This window comes from Canis aureus, chromosome 12 (assembly GCF_053574225.1).
Source record: "Canis aureus isolate CA01 chromosome 12, VMU_Caureus_v.1.0, whole genome shotgun sequence".
NCBI classification, from domain to species: Eukaryota; Metazoa; Chordata; class Mammalia; order Carnivora; family Canidae; genus Canis; species Canis aureus.
The window spans coordinates 8,525,010-8,546,394 of NC_135622.1; the positions used below are offsets into that span (position 1 = coordinate 8,525,010).

The window sequence follows — 21,385 nt, forward strand, 5'->3', positions numbered from 1 at the left end:
CTCTCTCTCTGTCTCTCTCTCTCTAAAAGAAGTTGAGATGAAATTTCACCGAGGAAGGAGGTGGGATTGCTTCTCTTCCCGTGAAACCAACCCTGGGAACATGGGGCGACTCGGGTAACCTTCCCAAGGGCGCGAACTGGGCCCCGGGCGCGCCTGCCCTGCCCCGGCCCCTCGCCCGGGCCTCGGCGGCGCCTTGGGGCGGGAGCAGCTGCGGGGGCAGGAGCGCTCGGGCCCCACCGCAGCGCGCACCAGCCCCGCTCCTGCCCCGGCGCTCGGCGCTCGGAGCTCGGGCCCCGCCGGCGGGTCAGCACCGCCGCTGGAAACCGGGGAGTGCGCGCTCCCGGGGAGGGCCGGCGCCCTTCGCAGCTCCGTCCCAGCCTGGAGGGGTGCGGGCCGCCAGGGGTAATCCCGAAGGCCTGGGTAAAAGATCCTTCTCCCCCCCACCCCGCAAAACAAAAACAAAAGCCAAAGAACCCCTCCCCAACCAAACCAAACCAAACCAAACCAAACCAAACCAAACCAAACCAACCAACCAAACAAACAAAACCCCCCAAAACAAAAAGCCCCTAACGGAACCCAAGGATCCTACACCTCGCGCCCTGAGGGGAGTTTGAGCTTTGGCTTTCATCAGGCTGAACAAATTTCCAAGGAATCAAACTGACTTCAAACATTAGCAATTAGAAACCAAGAATCCTTCGGCCTGAAGTACTTTTAATCCTTAACCATTTCCAAATGGGTAATTCTAGGGTCAGTAAATATCCTAGCCAGTCAGTTAAAAAGGAAAATCATTCTGTCGGTTCTTCGAGAAACAGAGGATCCCCGGGTGCCTCAGATGGTCCGTGATGACAGAGATGCCCCCTGCCCTCTAGAAAGCTGGCATTGCTCAATTGAGACAAAAGGACAGCAAACAATGGTCCTTCACGCTATACTTGGAGATTAAAAACAGTGAAGTAATTCTTCTCCTAAAAATAAATTAAAAAAAAAAAAACAACCACCCATAGAAATGACTACTAATCTCTGACTACTACATTCTTACTACGTAAGAAACAGGGAGGAATGGTTTCCCTGCTACAGTTCAGCAACTCAAGGTTAGCTGAGAAGGAAGTCTGTCCTGGAGGCTCAAAGTGTCCATCACACTGGGCCCCAGGGCCCTGAATTGTAACCTCGGGGGCTTAGGGAACTTGGGTGGTTCAGGGCTTGTGTTCTTGCTCCTGAAAAATATACAACTGATTTGTAGGGAGGAGCAAGCATTGGTGTTAATAAGTGATGGTGAGCACAGCCGTGCTTTCCCTAGGTTTGACAAAGCTTCCTCCATTTAGTGGTCTTCTACTTTGATTGATTGATTGATTTGCAGCAAAGCTGGGGGAGGGGTTATATACCTATGCACTAATGAGGGGATAAAAGGATTTGTGAGAAAATGGATCCTATGAGTAAGCTTGCAGAAGAATACTGAATTGTAAAATATTTCAGGAACCTTAATTGGTTATGTGGACATCTTTGAGTCCTTACTGTGCTACAAAGCTTTTAACGTGGGCTCTCATATTCAAGATAATATCCATGTCTTATGACAGAAAGAGGGCTCAAATAGCTTAAACAAGACCTAGAGTCTAGTACTAGCTTTATCATTAATTTTGGAACCAGGGATATTTGTTCTAAAGGCAGATGTATAAATGTGAAAAAAATGTTTTAAAGTTGTTTCATAGCCACTGATGAGGCTTCAGTTCCTGGTTTGTGAAATGAGGGAGAGAGATTCATGTGACATGTGAAGCCCCTTTAGCTGTAAGATTCTGTGATGCTGTTAACTTTTTAAAAATATTAACATTCTCTCCTAATGTACCTTCGCCATCACTTGACTCATCCCTTTGTTGGAACAAGGGAAGTTTTACTGCAATTGTAGAAAGTAACAGTAATAGTAACACAAGCCCCCCACCCCACCCCCAAAAATATTTTTACAGCTAGAATTAAGAGCTTCCATAAAGCTCTTGAAAAGTTTTTAGATTAATATCACATGTTCAGAAGTGCTGGATCTAGTCCTTTCTGTTTGATATAATCTATTGTTGCTTGTGTGACTGCCCAGGACCCTCCTGCTGGGAGAATTCTATGGCATTAGTGAATTTAAAGGACATGTAAGTTATCTATGCTTTGGACATTTTTTTGTGCCATCCCCAGAAATAGCTGGAAAAACTATGGATTTGAAAGGAAGACTGAGAAAAATAACTTTATCACTAGTAGATTGTATTGGTGGGACACCCCCCTCCACCAAGAAAATCAGTTGCTCCTCATTATTCTCTAAGCCTGATGGAAAGCACTAGTAACTATTTTCCATGTCTAGTCTGCTAAGCCGAGGTCTTGATCTGGCAGAGATATGAGAATGCTAAAAGGATGACTTAGTAACAGGCAAAACGCTTGTCAACAAGATAGATCAGAAGACAGCTTAGCATTCAAGACCTCTATTCATAGCTGCTGAACTTGAGGGCAGGGTCAGACAAAAAACTGGGCCCAACACACACCTAGGAGAGGTTCTCAGATTTCTATCTGTGGGACTGTCTCTCCTTATAGACTAATATAGCTGGGCCAGTGACAGCTCCACACTTGTATTTGGTGGTCCCATTCTCTGCAGCCACAGCCCCTGTGTAGACTTGTGTCATCAAGGAGCTTATGAATTTACTGTCATCCTTGCTCACTACCACCCCATAAACTGCTGTAGGGCAGGGACCTTGTCTTCACTACTTTTGTATCTCCAGAGCCCAGCATGAGTGGCTGGCACAGAGCAACACTTCATATATAATGATAATAAATAGCAGCATTTGTTGAACACTATGTACCAGTCACTGTGCTAAGTTATGTGTTATATATTATATATATGGTGATAAAATCTATAGTTTACATAATATGTATTAAAATATATAGTATAGTTATGTTATATTATTGTATAATATACAATTTATGTATTCCAAATCACAGTATATAATTGTATATATATTCCAGATAATACGCAACTATATATATGGAATGTGTGTGTATAGGATATACATAGTGTGTGTGTGTGTGTGTGTGTATATATACATATATATGCATACACTGGTGTGAGATGGTAATACTCTTACTATTATCTTTTAATCATTTCTGTTTGGTGCAATGAATGAATGAATGATACAGTATAGTGGTTAAAAGCTTACTCAGCCATTAGAAACAACAAATACCCACTATTTGCTTCAACGTGGATGGAACTGGAGGGTATTATGTTCAGTGAAGTAAGTCAATCGGAGAAGGACAAACATTATATGGTCTCATTCATTTGGGGACTATAAAAAATAGTGAAAGGGAATAAAGGGGAAAGGAGAGGAAATGAGTGGGAAATATCAGTGAGAGTGACAGAACACGAGAGACACCCATCTCTGTGAAACGAACAAGGGGTAGTGGAAAGGAAGGTGGGTGGGGGCATGGGGTGACTGGGTGATGGGCACTGAGGGGGGGCACTTGGCGGGATGAGCACTGGGTGTTATGCTATATGTTGGCAAATTGAACTCCAATAAAAAATATACCAAAAAAAAAAAAAAAAAAAGCTCAGGTTTTTTTTTCTGAGCCCTGCCTGGTTCCAACTTGCTAGTTGCATGACCTTGGGCAAGTTCCTTAATCTCTCCCATCCCCTGTTTCTGCACCTATGACATTGTAATAATAAACATTCATCAAAAAGGTTGGTGGTTGTGAGGATTAAATTAGTACGCATAGAGGAACAAAGGATTTAGCAGTGTCCGTTATTCCTATCAATTGAATTGATAGTGATCATGCACCTCAGTGACCTGCTTGATGATAAATTGTCGCAACCTATAAATCTAGCAGGCACTATTCCGCTCCCTCAGTCTTTTGCTTTCAGTGGGATGTTTGGGACTTGGAGGGTGATCAGCATTTGGTCTAGAGCCCATGGTTAGAAACAGAGTAGAGAATCTGAGTATGAATGGCTGGCTAGGGAAGTCAAATAGGACTTTGCAGACTGTTGATATTCAGGGTTCTGCTGAGACAGAAAGCTAGCCTTGGAGTAAGCATCTGTGGGAGGGAGAGAAGGCTTCAAGGGTGAGGACCAGCTGTCTGGCATGTGGTAGGAAGAGAGGGTAGGTGGAGGGTGGGGCAGGGAGCCTCGGCTTTACCAACTCCCTGGGAACTGGGCTCTGGCAGAGGACAGAGGGGCCTTTCTGGACGCCGGGAAGTGAAAGAACACAAGCATGTTTCTCTGGTTAGTTTCTGATATTCCTGCCTGGAGCTCAGAAATCCCCAAATGGTCAGGTTTTATCGTATGAGAAATAAAGAAGATTCATTTTTGTAAAGCCTGTGTTCTGATGGCCTCCAAGGTTTTTGGGCAAAATGAACTGGTTGCATCCATTAATTTGAAACTGAAGAAAAGTAGGGATCCCTGGGTGGCGCAGTGGTTTGGCGCCTGCCTTTGGCCCAGGGCGCAATCCTGGAGACCTGGGATCGAATCCCACGTCGGGCTCCCGAAGCATGGGGCATGCTTCTCGCTCTGCCTATGTCTCTGCCTCTCTCCCTCTCTCTGTGTGACTATCATAAATCATAAATAAAAGAAAAAAAAAGAATGAAACTGAAGAAAAGGATTTGTAGGTGTTGCTTTGTAAGTTACAAAAATGGTTTAAGGAGAATCTGTAAGTTGACTGTCAGGAAGAGGAGACTGGGAAGCCTTTTTTTTTTTTTTTTTTTTTTGTTTTCTGGAAGAAGAAACAGCAGAAGCCCCAGCCGTTGTGTTAGAACTTACATCTGGTTGCACGATTTTGCACTTTTCTTCCTTCCAACAAACAGAAGCCTGGATTTGATCATTTGCTTTTTTTTTTTTTTTTTTTTCAAAACTAGTTACACCCCAGACTTTGTTTGTATTGGTTCCTGGTAACAGAGGGGGAAAGTGCATTCCCAGGGGAAGAGGAACATAGAGAAGATCCCTCCAAAGGCCTCCTTCATGTAGCCCAGCACCCTTCAGCAGCAGCACTCAGGCCCTTCCTGACCATCCAGAGGAGGAGGAGCTGCTCTGCCCTGGCTGGCATTCAGGCTTCAGTCTTCCCAACAGATCTGTGCACCACATTTTATCTTCAAGACAGCTGTTTCTTTCCTTCCCCAATCTTACAGATATCCTCTTCTCTCAGAGTGCTTCCGGTGCTGACCAATAAAAACTCTGATGGGTTGAGGCGTACTCTGTATCAGGCACTGTGCTCTTGATTTTTTTTTTAAAAAACATTTTATTTATTTATTCATGAGAGAGACACACACACAGAGAGGTAGAGACACAGGCAGAGGGAGAAGCAGGCTCCATGCAGGGAGTCCGACGTGGGACTTGATCCTGGGCCTCCAGGATCAGGCCCTGGGCTGAAGGCGGCACGAAACCACTGAGCCACCCAGTGCTCATGATTTTATTCACAGTGTCTTATTGCATTCACCCAATAGTCCTTGAAGGGAGGTGATTGTTTCCCCATTTTTTAAAAAAATATTTTATTTATTTATTCATATGAGAGAGAGAGAGAGAGAGAGAGAGATGCAGAGACGTAGGCAGAGGGAGAAGCAGGCTCCCCATGGGGAGCCCAATGCAGGACTTGATCCGAGGACCCTGGGATCACAACCTGAGTCAAAGGCAGACAGTCAGCCACTGAGCCACCCAGGTGCTCCTGTTTCCCCATTTTATGGATGAAGGCATTGAGGCCCAAAGAGATTAAATAATTTGCCACTGTCCTTAACCACTGCACCAGATTGCCTCCCCCTGTAGATAGCTCTTCAGCACTCTAGAGAGAACTTTGAACTTTTGTAGATGGAAATTTGTGCTTGCTACCTGTGCTGTTCCCCCAAACAGAAATAATTAAATCATAAATGAGAGAGAGCTCATTTACAGTCTCTGGGTCTCTGTCTTAAGGTGCCTTCTCTATTTGGGCTTAGAGGAAGCCTCTGTGTGACAGTGATACTGGGAGGAGTTTCTGAGCCATGGTCTTTGGAATAGGGCATGAGCAGCCATGCCAACCTGACTTACTTCTCTTTGACTTCATGCACAGAAATCTCAGTGTCTGAAACGTGGTGGCTACATACTGAATTTGATCTAAAACCTGCTCATCCTAAATCCTCTCATGCAGTGAAATTCAGGGGAGACTGTAACTGCCCTGTTTTAGCCATTCCCTTCTCCATTCACAACGGGATGGGTGGAATCTTATTGGTAATTGATTCAAAATGGAACAGCTTAGAAACGTATCAGTTGCAGTGACGAGCAATTTGTGCATTTCTAAGTACTGCTGATTTTTTCAAACTCAGCAATCACAGCTGAAATCCCTTTGCCATGGATTGAATTTACAAAGGAAGAGATTCTGATTTCCACAGTGGCTTCTTTTTAATGCCCCAGGATTAGGTAACCGCCTTGAGGACCCACAGCAAGAACACCAGCTCTCAGAGTCTCGGCTTTAACTTTAACCTTTGAGTGACTGCTCCGATTCATTTATTTTATAACAGCTCTATTTAGAGCAGCCTTGTTTAGCATGGGATTGATTGTTTGCAGAGATCTCTCATTCCTATACATACTTCTACAAAGTATTCCTTTACTCTTCTAGCATGTTCTACATGGTTGTGTGCCCAACAGTGAGTTTCAGGTTGCTGAGTAATGGGCTTCAGGGTTTCTGGTCCACCTGTTCACTGTCTTTCCATCACTTTCCCTTCCACTCCAAGTAACATTCCTCTCTTAGGAAGTCTGATGTCTCTCACAGGGATTTGGAGAAAAGCTACACCCCCGATTTCAGTGTGTGGACTGTATATTAATGTGTTTCTTGGCTATGTAATGGTAAGGTCTATCATATTCCTGTTTGTTGTGCCCGTGTTAGAAAAGTGGCTTCTAGAAACTAAAAAGAGAAATAAAGTCCATCTCTGTTTTAAGGCTTTGCCTTTCCCTACTGCCCACCTCATTCTGTGCAGGCAGCGATTCATAGGATTCAATATACTCTTGCATCAACAGAAGCATATGAATCTCTGTGCCCACTTCCTTTCCCAAGGAACCCATGTGGAGCCAGACTCTTGAAATATGGAGTGTGGCAGAGGATGAGATGAATTCTGTAATCTTGGATGGTTTGCTGGATGTCACTCAAGGGATCTGTTCAATTACAAAGGTAGATTCTGTAAGATATGAAACCAGCCAGGCCTTGGCCATTTCATTTTTCCTCCAGCATTCAGAGCCCTGGTTGCACGGCCAGCATTAATCCTGGGAACGTTAGATCCCATCTGGTGCAACTGTGCATTACCCAGATTAGACTGTGACATCACAGAGATTTAAGGCATCTCTGTGATATTCTGACTGGGTGGTAGGTATTGCAGGAAGCTCTTCCTACAGACACATCTGATGGCTGTAGGAATGAGCAAAGAGTGAATGAAGTTCTGGCGACCGTGTGTTTGTGTGTGTGTGTGTGTGTGTGTGTGTGTGTGCGTGTGTGTAGGGGAGGGCTGGCAGGGGTGCCGAGGGGTGTTATGGAGAGCTGGGAGGAACAGTTCCCCCAGCCTGCGTGGGTGAATTGGTTCCGGATGTTAACATTTTTTTCCTTGGGGCTTGACTACATTCTTCTTTTTCTTTGCCTGTCTGTTTTCCTGCCCAAACTGTTAGGCCTCCACAGCTGTGGGGCTCATTGCTGGTGAGTGTTGAGAATGACAGATCTGGCTTTATTGCAAGGGCAATTTTGGGGCATATGTATAGGTAAACTTTTGTGAGGTTTTTATCCAGTATGTTTCCTAAAATTTGAGGAGTTTTTTTTTTTTTTTTTTGAAGGGGGGCATCATCTTGTCAGCTTAGTACCAATCCTGTTATTTCATCAGATGACTTTTCTTAGGGATCAGTATGAAATGTTTGGGAAGCAGATGGCCCTTCAAATCCTAGAGGCAGAAGGAACTGGCTAGTATGAGAGACTAGGACAATAGATTGGGATCAAGGAGGCAGCAGAACACGGTGGAGAACATGGGGTGTGGACCCGTCAGGGCACATAATTCTAGCCATGTGACTTTGGGCAAGGGACTTCACTCTGCCTCAGTTGAGTACATGGAAGATGAGGATAACACTGCCTGCTGCAGGGCTGCTGTGAGAATTCAGGGGAGATAGCAAATGCAAAATACTTAGCACAATGCCAGGCACATAGAAAGTACCCAATATTAGCATCTGTCTCCTTTGATCATAATTAGACTTTTAGTAAATTGAGAAAACTCAGAAGCTCTTCAGTGTTCTTATGAAAACTTTTGGTGAGTGTCAGACACAGGATCGTCCCAAACTACCTTTCTTAGTTGATTCCATTGCTGCCCCATTCATAACACATCCCTTCACACAGGCTGACGTTTTTTTTTTTAAGTGGACACATAACTGACATGTGTTGTATCAGTTTATGGCATACAGCGTGTTGATTCGATACATTTATATATTGCAATATGATTACCACCTTTTGGGGTGAGGAAATTTTAAGATGTAGTCTCTTAACAACTTTAAAGTATGTAATACAGTGTTGTCAATTATAATCACAATGCTTTGCATTAAATCTCTAGTATTTATCCGTCTCACTGCAAGTTTTGTATTCTTCGACTGACATCTCCCTGATTCCCCTACCCCCCAGCCCTTGGTAACCAGCATTCTACTCTGTTTCTATGAGCCCAGCTTTTTTAGATTTTACATAGAGGTGAGATCATGCAGGATCTCTGCCTTTCTCTGTCTGACTTATTTCACTCAGCATAATGTGCTCCAAGTCCAACCATACTGTGGCAAATGGGAGGATTTCCTTCTTTCTCCGAGTAATACTCCACTCTGTCAGTATGTAACATCTTCTTTATTTGCTCACCCATTGATGGACGCTTGTTTCCATAGCTTGGCTATTGTGAATAATGCTACAGGGAACATAGGAGTGCACATATCTTTTTTGAGATCCTGCTTTTGTTTCCTTTGTATGCAGGCTTTCTAATCATTCTCTATGCAGTTGCACCTGCTCCTCCTTCTGTTTGAAACACTTTCTTCCTTCTTTTATCCTAAAGTTCCTAAAAGAGTTTATTTGTCCTGCTTTCAAGATCCATCTTAAGTACCTAGCATGACATAAATATTCCCTGATGAAAAAGGACAATTTGATACAAATGTGAATTGACACGATGCACAGATTCAAACATGCAGAGCTCACGTACGGTTTGGGTATTGTGCTAATGGAAGGAAGTTCTTGGGTGCCACCAGCTTTATTTTTCACTTGAAGTCTGCCCTGGAGACTTTTTAGGTGTCTTTCAGGAGTCCTATGAAGGAAACTTTCAGGAGTCTCTATGATTTCCTATCAAAATGGTACCAGTGCACTTCTGTCGTTTTATAGTCACAAAGGAGTCTCAGCTAGATGATATTTGGCTCTCAAAGGAGTAGCCAAGATGGTAAAAATGCAGGGGTTCCTTGTTGGCTACCATCATCAGCAAGCTCCTCTTGAGAGCTTGTCTTCACCAAGTAATATGATTAGACCATTTCTGGGCAAGGCTTCTGTCCTTCTTTCGGCTTCATAGAATACCAACAGGCCAGTAATAGGACTTTAGTCTTTCCTGGGTGGGATATATGCCTGCTATATTTTTGCTGTCCTGTTAGATTGACATATACTTTTTGACTCTTGAACAACTAATGCCTATAGCCAAGGAGATGGTCTTGGCCATCTCTCTTTGTTCTGTGGCTATCTTTGCGCATATGTACACACACACACACACACACACACGCACAGTGCTTTTGATTGTGTTTTTCTACATTTTAAAACTGGTCACTGAAGAAGGGGTTAAGTAGAAGCCTATACAACTTAATGCTTTGTACCTTTCTTATGACATTTAAGATATTTTGCCTTGAAAGATAACTTTTTGGAGAGCATATTTGTTTTATAAATTGGCTAGAGTGGAAAACCCTGGGGACCACTGTGTCTTACTCATTGCTGAATCCCTGTTAGCTCTCCCTGAACATTTGTAAAATGGAATCAGTAGCTGTCAAACTTTAGTGATGGATTTTGTAACCGCTACAGCCACTTTGCAGATAATTTGGCTTCAAGATGGTCCTAGACACCCAGCATGAGGTGTCTGCCAGTTGCCTGTAGGTGTGATCTTGGATGTGTCAATTGATGTCTCTATACTCTGGAGTCTTTCTATCTCTAATGGACATAAGACCACTGAATTTTAGTAAGAAGGAGAGGATACCTCATTGTACTATTAACAAGGCATTTTTGTAGCTGATTGCTGAATGCTTTCTGCATGGAGCCTATTTTGGAAGCTCCCTCCTGATGAGGCATTAGCCTATAGAAGTACTATTAGCTTGTGGGAGTACCTCTGCCCCATCTTACCTTATTTGTTTCAGGCCTTATGTCTATGGCAGCCTCTGTTTCCTGCCCAGCATGAGAGAAAAAGAAATAGAATAAAAGGGCATCTGAAAATCCCCAGTGCTAAACTGAAGTGCAAAAATATCCCCAAATGAAAGACAGATTGCATGAGTTTGCCCAAGAAGGCAGCATAGAGTTACATTTAGCTGAAACAGAATGACAGAAATTCTTCTGACGGTCCCTTCCCATGAGCAGTAGAAATACTTGAGTGAGCTGACAGGAGGTCCCATCTCAGGGCTCTGCCCCAAGATATGGGAGAAGGCAAATTGTCAGGAGGAAAAAAAAGGAGAAAATCCTCTGAAACATAAGGTAAGTTTTGAGCAGGGTAGGGGCTTGAGGAAGGTGAGGGAGTTCTGTGAGAACACATTTTGGAACCAGCACAGTCATAAAGAAAAGTCAGGGATCAAGACTTTTCTAAGTGTTAAGTGCCAAGTACTTTTTGGTACCTGTCATTTACATATAAGACCCTTAGGACTGTCCTGGGTCTGACTCAGAGCATCAAGGGGAAAAACAGCCTCAGTTTGATATTTCTCTTCATCCTTTGTGCCTTGTGAGGTGCCATACAACTGTGAGTAGCTGGAACCTACTTTAGAGGAAGAGCTTTCCAAACCTACCTTTGTTTAGGCTCTCAGCTACCATCCCTACAGTGGCGGCTGATCACTGGGAACAACCGATGTCATGGGTTTTTCTGGGATCATGGCTCTGAGCCATTATTACATTCTGAACACAGCAAAGTGGAGGCAGAATTACCTGGAGGTCAATCGACCTGAAGCTCCCAGTTGTGGGAAAAGAGAGCTTCTCTGCACTTTATATGTAAACAAGTGGGATGACTCTGAGTCTGCCTTTCTCCGGTTGAATATCTTTGATCCTAAATCATGAGGATACTTCTTCAAGATGAATTTGTGGGCTGCTAAATGTTAATTGCCAACAGACTCAAAGGAATTGTTCAATGTCCTGGTGTCTTTTGGGAGCCCACCATTCCAATGTAGTGCTTATTATGGATCCTCTTTAGAAAGAAAATTCCCAAACTTGGGAATGGGTCACATGGCCACTCACTCAGATCTGTTTGGGGGTCATGAAGGACCCTATTGGCATACCTCTGAAAGACAACAGGGCTCTTCAGATGTTGGAGTGTGTCCTCTGGAGCATGGATTGTCTACAAGAGGTCTAAAAGTTTGTTATTCACTCATTGCCATCCTGATTCTTAACAAAATGATAGACTTCCCTTAAGGTCTCTCATGGTTTAGAAGATCAGGAGCAGGTATCTTCTAAAGAACCTAGAGTTAGAGTTAGTATCTTCTAAAGATACTAACTTTAGAAGGTCGCTGCCTTGTGGCCCTTGTAATAATCACATGGATTGAGCTCCTTTTTTTTCTGTTTCGCAAAGATGTAGAGCAGAGGAGAGGATGATAGGATCTTGAGCAATAGGAGGAGGGGAGAGGCCTCTCCTTTGAGTTGCACTACAGAGAGTAAGTACATTTGTCCAGGATGTTCCAGAACTTGGCACAGATTCTCTGGGGAAAGAGATGCTCTGACTCTTGTGCCAGCTGCCTTTTGTGACATGCAAAGCTTCTCTTTAACCATAGTCCATGGTAGGTGATGCAGTGGTTATGATATCCATGCTATTCTGTATTAGGGAAACCCCCCAGATTGATTTTCTAATCTCACCCATGTTTATTTTTAAAAATGAAAACAAAAACAAAAACAACCTGAAGTGCCTGGTAATCAAGCTTGAGTTTGAGGCCTGATATCTTTGGACGGGGCTCTGGACAGAGAAGCTCTCTGTGCCTGGCTCAGGGACTCTGTTCATTGCAAACCAGTATCTGATATCTACATTGCATGTTCATTTTAGATGAGAAGTGTGGCACCAATGCCCTTTTTCAGAAGCCCAAACCAGAGCCAACAGTCCCTCAAACTCATTCCTATGCTTAGAGCTTCTGGATATTTCCTTCCTCATGTGGCAGCATCAACAAAACAGCCTATTTACATATCAGTGCAAAATATTATCAGTACCAATTCTTCTGATATCTGAATAAACCCTGTAAATAAATTTCTACTTAACTTTAATCAGTGGGACTTATAATAAGGTGCTGCTATACCTGACTCTGAATTATATGAATTTTTGACAAATAGGTAATAGAATTATTGGATAATAAACTTACTTTTCAATATACAAAAGTTGTTTGCTGTTTTTAGGTATTCTAGAGTGAAATGCCATGCAGGACAAGAAAAAAAATCCTTTGATAAAGTGAAAGCAAATTCCTATCACTTCAGTAATGCCAAATTTTCATATATCAAATTTGCTAAAAGTCATATCTTCCTGTGGCAGATTTTGTATTTTTGTTGGGTCTGAAAAATGGATTCATTCTGTTAATGACTTGGATTTCACCTCTTGCACTGCCAAACTCAGAGATTCTGTGTATTACTGCTTAAAAATGAAAGTGTCCTGTTTCAGGGAATTTCTTAAAGAAAAATTCAAAATACAAGGGTCAACTTCAAAAACATTGCTTACGTTATGGTGAGGGAAAGGGCCCTAATTCCATTTTCAGGGTAGAATATTGAATGGGAAGTCTTCTTCTTCTTCATTTTTTTAAGAAGATTTTATTTATTTATTTGAGAGAGAAAGAGAGAGTGAGAGAGAGAGAGAGCGCACACAAGTAGTGGGAGCGGCAGAGGGAGAGGAAGAAGCAGGCTCCCCAGTGAACAAGGAGCCCAACACAGGGCTCAGCCCTAGGACCCTGAGATCATGATCTGAGCCCAGGGCAGACGCTTAACTGACTGAGCCAAGCAGGCACCCCCTTCTTCTTCTTTTTGAATTTAAATTCAATTAGCCAACATATAGAACATCATTAGTTTCAGATGTGGAGTGCAGTAATTCATCAGTTGCATATAATACAGTGCTCATCACATCAGGTGCCCTCCTTAATACCCATCACCAGTTACCCTATCGCTCCCCCCACCTCCCCCATCGCCCTGGTGGCTCAGCGGTTTAGCGCTGCCTTCAGCCCAGGGTGTGATCCTGGAGACTGGGATCGAGTCCCACGTCGGGCTCCCTGCATGGAGCCTGCTTCTCCCTCTACCTGTGTCTCTGGCTCTCTCTCTGTGTCTCTCATGAATAAATAAATATTTAAAAAAAGGGGGAATTTCTTAAAGAAAAATTCAAAATACAAGGGTCAATTTCAAAAACATTGCTTACGTTATGGTGAGGGAAAGGGCCCTAATTCCATTTTCAGGGTAGAATATTGAATGGGAAGTCTTCTTCTTCTTCATTTTTTTTTTCAAAGTTTTGGAAAGTCTTCTTATAAGGAAAAAACATCAGGTACCTCCAGGTACTGGAGGTCCAGGTACATGATCTGCCCTCTCTGCCCTCTTACTTCTCCATGCAACCAGGGGAGGAGGCAGCATGCCATCCAGCTCTTTCAAAGGTAGTGGCAGAAACGGGCTCTGGTTACTATTATTGTTCTCTTTCAGACAACTAAACATTTTATTAGGAAACTTTCTCACCATGGAAATACTGGGAGCCCTCCCTCCACCTTCATCAGTGTTATCACCATTCTTTCTGTACTTGTCCCACCATCTCTTTTCTTTCTTGCTGGAATATTTCATCTACTTATTTATTTGTTTATTTATTTATATTTATATATTTATTATTATTATTTAAAAGATCTTATTTATTTATTCACGAGAGACACACAGAGCGAGGCAGAGACATAGGCAGAGGGAGAAGCAGGCTCTTTTTGGGGATCCCAATGTGGGACTGGATCCTGGCATCCCAGGATCATGCCCTGAGCCAAGGCAGCTGCTCAACCAGGGGCCACCCAGGTGCCCCCTATTTATATTTTTAAGAACAATTTAATTTATTTATTTGAGAGAGAGAGAGAGAACACATGCACGAGATCACAAGCAGGGGAAGGGGCAGAGGGAGAGGGAGAAGTAGGCTCCCAGATGAGTTAGAAGCCCAACGTGGGGCTTGGGGCTTGATCCCAGGATCAAAGAACTAAAGGCAGTTGCTTAAAAGTGATTGAGCCTCCAGGCCGTGCGAGCTTCCAGGCCGTGCTGTGGAAGGAGCCTCGGTGTCCAACGAAAGATGAATGGATAAAGAAGATGTGGTTTATGTATACAATGGAATATTACTCAGCCATTAGAAATGACAAATACCCACCATTTGCTTCAACGTGGATGGAACTGGAGGGTATTATGCTGAGTGAAGTAAGTCAGTCGGAGAAGGACAAACATTATATGTTCTCATTCATTTGGGGAATATAAATAATAGTGAAAGGGAAAATAAGGGAAGGGAGAAGAAATGTGTGGGAAATATCAGAAAGGGAGACAGAACGTAAAGACTGCTAACTCTGGGAAACGAACTAGGGGTGGTAGAAGGGGAGGAGGGCGGGGGGTGGGAGTGAATGGGTGACGGGCACTGGGTGTTATTCTGTATGTTAGTAAATTGAACACCAATAAAAAAAAAAAAGAAAAAAAAAAAAAAAAGTGATTGAGCCACCCAGGCGCCCCTGCTGGAGCATTTTAAAAAGCAAACCTTAGGCTTTCTGGCATTTTACCACTAAGCATTTCAGTACTTGAGGAGACCTCCAAAGAGGATCATCTGCTGACTTAGATATAATCACATCATCACACATACCATGATCAACACTGATTCCTTGATATCATCTTAGTCAAGCCACACTCAAATTTCCTTGATTTGTTCAGAAACTGGTAAGCCCTCAGGGCCAACTTTTCTCCCCTAATTTGCCCACCTGTTTTTGTTTGTTTTTTTAGAGGATGCCATGCACCAAACAATGGTCTATACTAGGTTGACTGCCTAATATATCTAAAGGGTGCCTTTCTAGGACAGATTCTGGGGCCCCAACATGGTTGACTTCTCTTAGGAGATCTGAACTGGAGGAGGTGGCGAAGTCTGTGTTTTAGAGAAGTCCTCAGATGATTTTAATGGGCAATCAGGTTTGGAAACCACTCTTCTCTACCACTGTGTTTTCCTTAGAAATTCACAGGAGACGAGGGACAGTGTATGTTTGCATATGACAAGAATTCTCTGGAACCTGTATTTTTAAAACTATTGTTCTATCAGCACCCAAATAAATGTCATATCTGAGAACAGCTGTTATTGTAACAACATCAGAAAATTACTTTTTGTTTTAATAGGAATGACGAGTGGCTATTGAAATAATGTGTGCCAGTAAGTCATATCTGATTACAGGCTCCCTAGGCAAATAAGGCTCAGAATGTTTTTCTGGTTGTGGCAAATACAACTTGCTGCTTTATAGAGGTCATGGAAAATGAAACTCCTTCAGGGTTTTCATATTGGCAATAGAATACCATTCTGGAAGGGAATTAAATTAGAATTAAATTTAATTTTATGCAGGTTAATTCAGGGAGCTCTGCTCAACATTTGCAACTCATAGAATGATATTTAGTCCTGAATGGAACACCAGGTTGAATAAAACACAAGTTTAGAAGTGAAACATTTGGTTAACCTTTCCTTTTGTCTCAATGGCTCTAGGCAACTGCTTGGCATGTTTTATCTTCTACTTCTCAGTCTCCTCTTAACTGATGCATGGGATATATCGAGTTGGAGGGAGGAATACAACTATATTTTTCAGGCACATGGAGAACAAAAAATCTGAACTTGGTGGTGAACATGTTATTTGAAGTTATCTTGATTAAAATATTGCCTAATAATGCTGCTCCTTGCAGGTTATTTCCTTGATTTTTAAAAAAGATTTTATTTATTTGAGAGAAAGACAATTAGAGAGAGCATGAGCCACGGGTGGGGGGTGTCTAGGGCCAGAGGGAGAGGGACAAGTAGATTCCCCACTGAGCAGGGTGTCAGGCATGAGGCTTGATCCCGGGACCCCAAAATCATGACCTGAACTGAAGGCAGACCCTTAACCAACTGAGCCACCCAGGTGTCTCCATTTCTTTAATTTTTCCCCAGTGTTCCTATGACTGAAATCTGAAATGATTCACCCATGATAGGGTCATTTTTGGTTCTTTAGTTTTGTGATTGTTTGATGAGAGCCTTAACTCAATCAGAATGATACTAAAGAAATACGTTGATTAATATTTTGTTACAAAAAGTATTACTAATATCTTTCAGATCCCTTACCAAATACGTGTGCAGTGTAGTGAGCAGTTGTCATTAGTGTGTATACTTTGGTTTTTGGGTTTGTCTGTATTTGGAGTCAATGCCATACCACAGGCTTAATGCTTTTTCTCCTGTGGCACTGTATTTATACCTCTAATAAAACACAGTAGTGATGATATGGGGATACAATTATTTGTTCACATTTTTCCTTGACTAGACCTGGCATTTTCTGAGTCAGGAGTCTGGCTTCTCTATGTGCAGTCCTCACAACACCCCTGCCTTGCAAGAAGCGCTTATTTTATGTGCGTGGCAGTTAATTAACGAATCATAGCTTTGGGTTCTGTTAGTGTTGACTGTTTTGACTGAACCAACTTATTCTACGATTGTAGTCAAATTGCCGACTTTTCACCAGAAAGATCACTTGTGCAATATTGCTAATATTTTACATTTGTATAGAAGTTTATTTTCTCAAAGCATTGTCCATCCTTGTATGAAAAATCATGATAATCTCCTTTGATTCTCTCGAAACCACACAGAATGGAGCCACTTGTCCTCTTATTTTAGGGATGGGAAAGCAAATGAAGACAAGTTGCATCAAAAATAGCCAGGTGTGAGTAGAGCTCCAGGATAGACCTGTGGATTTCCTGCGAACATCCTCATCCCACCCCCAGCTTCCACACACTGTGCTTCTCTTATGCTGGCAGTAGGGTAGGAGATGAGAGCGTGGGAACCCTGGGTGGCGCAGTGGTTTAGTGCCTGCCTTTGGCCCAGGGCGCGATCCTGGAGACCCAGGATCGAATCCCATGTCGGGCTCCCGGGGAATGGAGCCTGCTTCTCCCTCTGCCTATGTCTCTGCCTCTCTCTCTCTCTCTGTGTGACTATCATAAATAAAAAAAAATTAAAAAAAAAAAGGAGATGAGAGCGTGCGCTGGAGGCAGGCAGGATACTGTGTTACACTGTGTGGACCTCCAAGTATGCAGTGAGTTTTCCTCTAGTTCTGCAGGGGTCTGGCTGAGGGCTGTGCCTTCGGCAGGTGGTAGTGAAACGGATGGTTTCCTTTTTTTTTTTTTTTAAAGATTTTATTTATTTATTCGTGAGAGACACAGAGAGAGGCAGAGGCATAGGCAGAGGGAGAAGCAGGCTCCCTGTGGGGTGTCCGATGTGGGACTAGATCCCAGGACCCAGGATCATACCCTGAGCCGAAGGCTCAACCACTGAGCCACCCTGGCGTCCCTCCTTCATTCTTTTTGAGGAGCCAGTGTTTCTGGCCCCAAATGTCTACTGTTTGTTTCCTCCTCCTGCCCAGGAGCACCTGCTCTGCGCTATTTGCTAAATCCCTGCTGAAGGACAGAGATCATCAGGTACTTCCTTGGGCCTGTCAGTGTGATTGGCCTCTGGTTACCTCTATATCTGTTGAATCACTGTCTACTTGGCAAGTGTGTTTGTAGGTTTTCGCTGAAAGATTGAAATCAAAGCCTCAAAATCACAGGATGAGTTCTAGTCTCCTTTTCCCCTTAAAGCATGTCTGATCATGGTGACCTACAAAGTTCTATTCTCTAATAGGCTGGGACAGTTGTTACTCTCCTCTTTTACTTATAAATAATTTAAAAAACCCTGCTCAGATAATTTGTGTACATATAAATTAGTTCCAACAGCACAAAAAGTAATTACTGAAAAGCATAAAGTGAAAAGTAATCTCCCATCCCTGGCCTTCTAGTTAATGATCCCAGGATCTGTTGCCGTTACCGGTGGCTTTTTCATCACTTCAGATATATACAGGATGTATAACGAGTCACTATATAAATGATATGTCTGAATCATTATGTATAAGTACATACATATGCAAATATGCAAGCCTTTAAAGTTAAAACACTAACTGTGGCATAGTGCACATAACTTTGGACTTTATGACTAGTTTTGTTTTTTTTTTTTTTTTGACTTTAGTTTTGAACTGTTACACTAGAGAGCATTGAATGGACATACCTAGGAGTTCGCCTCCCTGCTGTTTCACAGGACACCTAGTATTCTTTTTTTTTAAATTTTTATTTATTTATGATAGTCACAGAGAGAGAAAGAGAGAGAGGCAGAGACATAGGCAGAGGGAGAAGCAGGCTCCATGCACTGGGAGCCCGACGTGGGATTCGATCCCGAGTCTCCAGGATCGCGCCCTGGGCCAAAGGCAGGCGCCAAACCGCTGCGCCACCCAGGGATCCTGACACCTAGTATTCTATTGTGTAAGTCTAGCCTAGGTTTTATCGAACCTATGCTAATGGATTTTTAGGTTGTTTTCAGTTATTTGCTTCTATAAATACAGCTCCATCGTCATTTTGGACCACCCTAATGATGGCATTTATAGAATAAATTCTAGAAGTAGAGCTGCATAGAAGTTACGGCGTTTATCATTTTGATAGGTGTTCCCAAATTGTCCTCCCCAAAAGGTGCAATTTACACTTCCACCCACTGCGTGCGACCGCCTATTTTCTCACCCACTTGCCAACAATAGATTAGAAAATGTTTCCATTTTCTCTAATATCCCTGTTTTTGAAAAATATTTGCAAATTGATCTTGTCATGAGTTCTCTTCAGTTCTTCCCCCCGACTTCCCAATTTTTTTTCCAGATACAGAGCCTCAGTTTATAGGTCTATAGGGCAATTCCTTCTTCCCTTTAAACAGGCGTAGGGTTTTGTTTAATCTCTCAGGCTTCTCTGCTCCTCCATTGACTACCAATCATTACTTTAAGTTACTCTTTTAGGATCCTGGGGTGCAAGTCGTCAGTGCCGGAGGCTTTCAAGGTGTTGAGTAAATAAGAAATGGCAGCAAACATTTCTTGTTAGTGAGGGAGAGAATAAAAGGCATGTCACTCAGGGTTTCTGGGTGCAACTTTGGTTCAATTATCTTCAGATGTTTAAAATCAAGGCTGTTTCCAGGCCATTTCAAAGAACAGCAGGGCAACCTGCTGAGAACTGTGTGAAATGAACACCCTGTTACAACTAATTAGTGTTACTGTTTTCCTTGCAGTTGGGAGTGAGAGGAAATCTATGAAGGGTGTTTATCCCTTCCTGTAGTAGGAAAGAATTGGGACCCCTGGAAAAGCCTGGAGGGGTACTCAGGGTAAGATTCCTGCATGACTATCCCTCTTTCCCCAGAGAGTGGCTGTTAGCAGTTGCGATCCTCGGTGCTTATTCCATCCCTGTGCTATGCTTCTTTGACCCATACACTAGCTTTTCAAGTTGTTTTTACAAAAGCCCTAAGACAAAATAGTCCATTCAACTATTCAACAAGTTCAACAAGTATTTTTTGAACACTTACAGCAGGTAGATGAGTAAGGAACAGTTTAAAATGTAGTCACAAAGAATAAGTAACTAGGTATTTGGAATCCATGCAGGATTTTGAGGAGCATAGTGATGAGCTTAGACTGGGTTTCAGCTGTGACTGTGTCCTTCACAGGCTCTGAAAACATGGGCAGATTGCCTAAATTCTTGCTTCAATTTCCATACCTGTAAAGGTTTGTTTTATGAATTACATAAAGTTGTCTATGGGTAGTGATCAGTTAATGCCAGTGGGTCATCAGGATTGTGCCTTAGGAAGATTCATGTGACGGTAGCAAATAAGATGATAACATGTGGGATGGGGGAAGAAAGGAACAGGGAGACCAGAGTTTATTTATTTATTTTTAAAGATTTTATTTATTCATGAGAGACACACACACAGAGGCAGAGACACAGGCAGAGGGAGAAGCAGGCTCCCCACAGGCAGCCCAATGTGGGACTGGATCCTAGGACCCTGGGATCACACCCTGAATTGAAGGCAGATCCTCAACCACTGAGCCACCCAGGCAACCCCAGGGAGATCAGAGTTTAGTTGGGACAGGTAAGTCTGCAGGGCAGTGACAAACCAACCCTGAGTCATGCTCCTTTGTCCTTGCAAAGACGGCTGCCTTGATCCCAACTAGTTCTCACAAAGATGGCTGCCAATCCCAAAAAGTAGAGACTTCTCTACAGCACAGCAGTACCCGCCCCCCCCTTGCCCCCCATCAGGAGGCAGAGAGAGAAAGAATCACACTCTGGTCATAGTGGTAGTTCATTCATTCAAGCATGAACCTAGGCAGACAGGCTCCTAGGTGCTGGGAAGCAGAAAGCAGATGAACACAGGCCCTGCTCTCAAGAAGACAGATGCGTCCACAGATCAATGTAACACAGGTGATGAGTACTCCCACGGAGTATGTGCAGAGTCTGTGGGAGCACAGAGCAGGGACAGCTGACCTCGCCTGGGCTGGGAGGGAGCCGGAGGTCATTCGTAGTTTCTTGATTCCCCCCAGGTGTCCCAGCAGCAGGGCCTAGATGAAGGAAGATCTTGCATGAATCCCCTGTCGTTGTGGAGACATCTCTCTCCTGCTGCCCTCATGGTCCATACTGCTGCCACCCCCCCCCTTCTTCTGCTTTAGCCTCTGCTGGGACTGCTGCCTGCAGGTCCCTGGCTAAGGTTGCCCAGTGCCCATGACAGCAGCGGTAACAAATTGTTCCTCCCTCACACTGACAGGATAGGTTGGATCAAGCCCAGGATGATTAAATTGCACTTTGAGCCACTGCTGTGTGGACCAGACCTCCGTTCTAACCGTCCCTCCCCCACTTCAAGCAATGAGTAGCAAACATTTGATTGAGTCAGAGTGACGACTTGTCCCTGTTTCCTCATGCCTGCTCAGCTTTGAAACACGAAGGCCTGATCCTGAGGGAAACTGTCGGCTCACACACTAGCCTGCCTGGGAGGCTGTGTCATGTCCCATAAATTACAACCCTGTGCTTCCTGCCCTGGCCTACATTCGCGCAGACCTTTCCTTCATTCTGCTATTTGGGCTCCTGCCTCACCCTGTGTTGTTGTGGAAATTTTGGTGCTTTTGGGAACT

At 43.4% G+C, this 21,385-nt stretch overlaps 1 protein-coding gene across 5 annotated transcripts in view; it reads left to right on the forward strand.

Annotated features, from left to right (window-relative positions):
* Positions 1-21,385, forward strand: part of TBX15 (T-box transcription factor 15) — a 124,710-nt gene that overhangs the window by 22,266 nt on the left and 81,059 nt on the right. The window contains exon 2 of one of the 5 annotated variants that reach the window (XM_077842665.1): positions 19,501-19,593. The exons of the other annotated variants lie outside the window; for them this stretch is intronic. The gene's annotated coding sequence lies outside the window, so the exon portion shown is untranslated. The remainder of the gene's footprint in view (positions 1-19,500; positions 19,594-21,385) is intronic. 5 annotated transcript variants of the gene reach the window in all.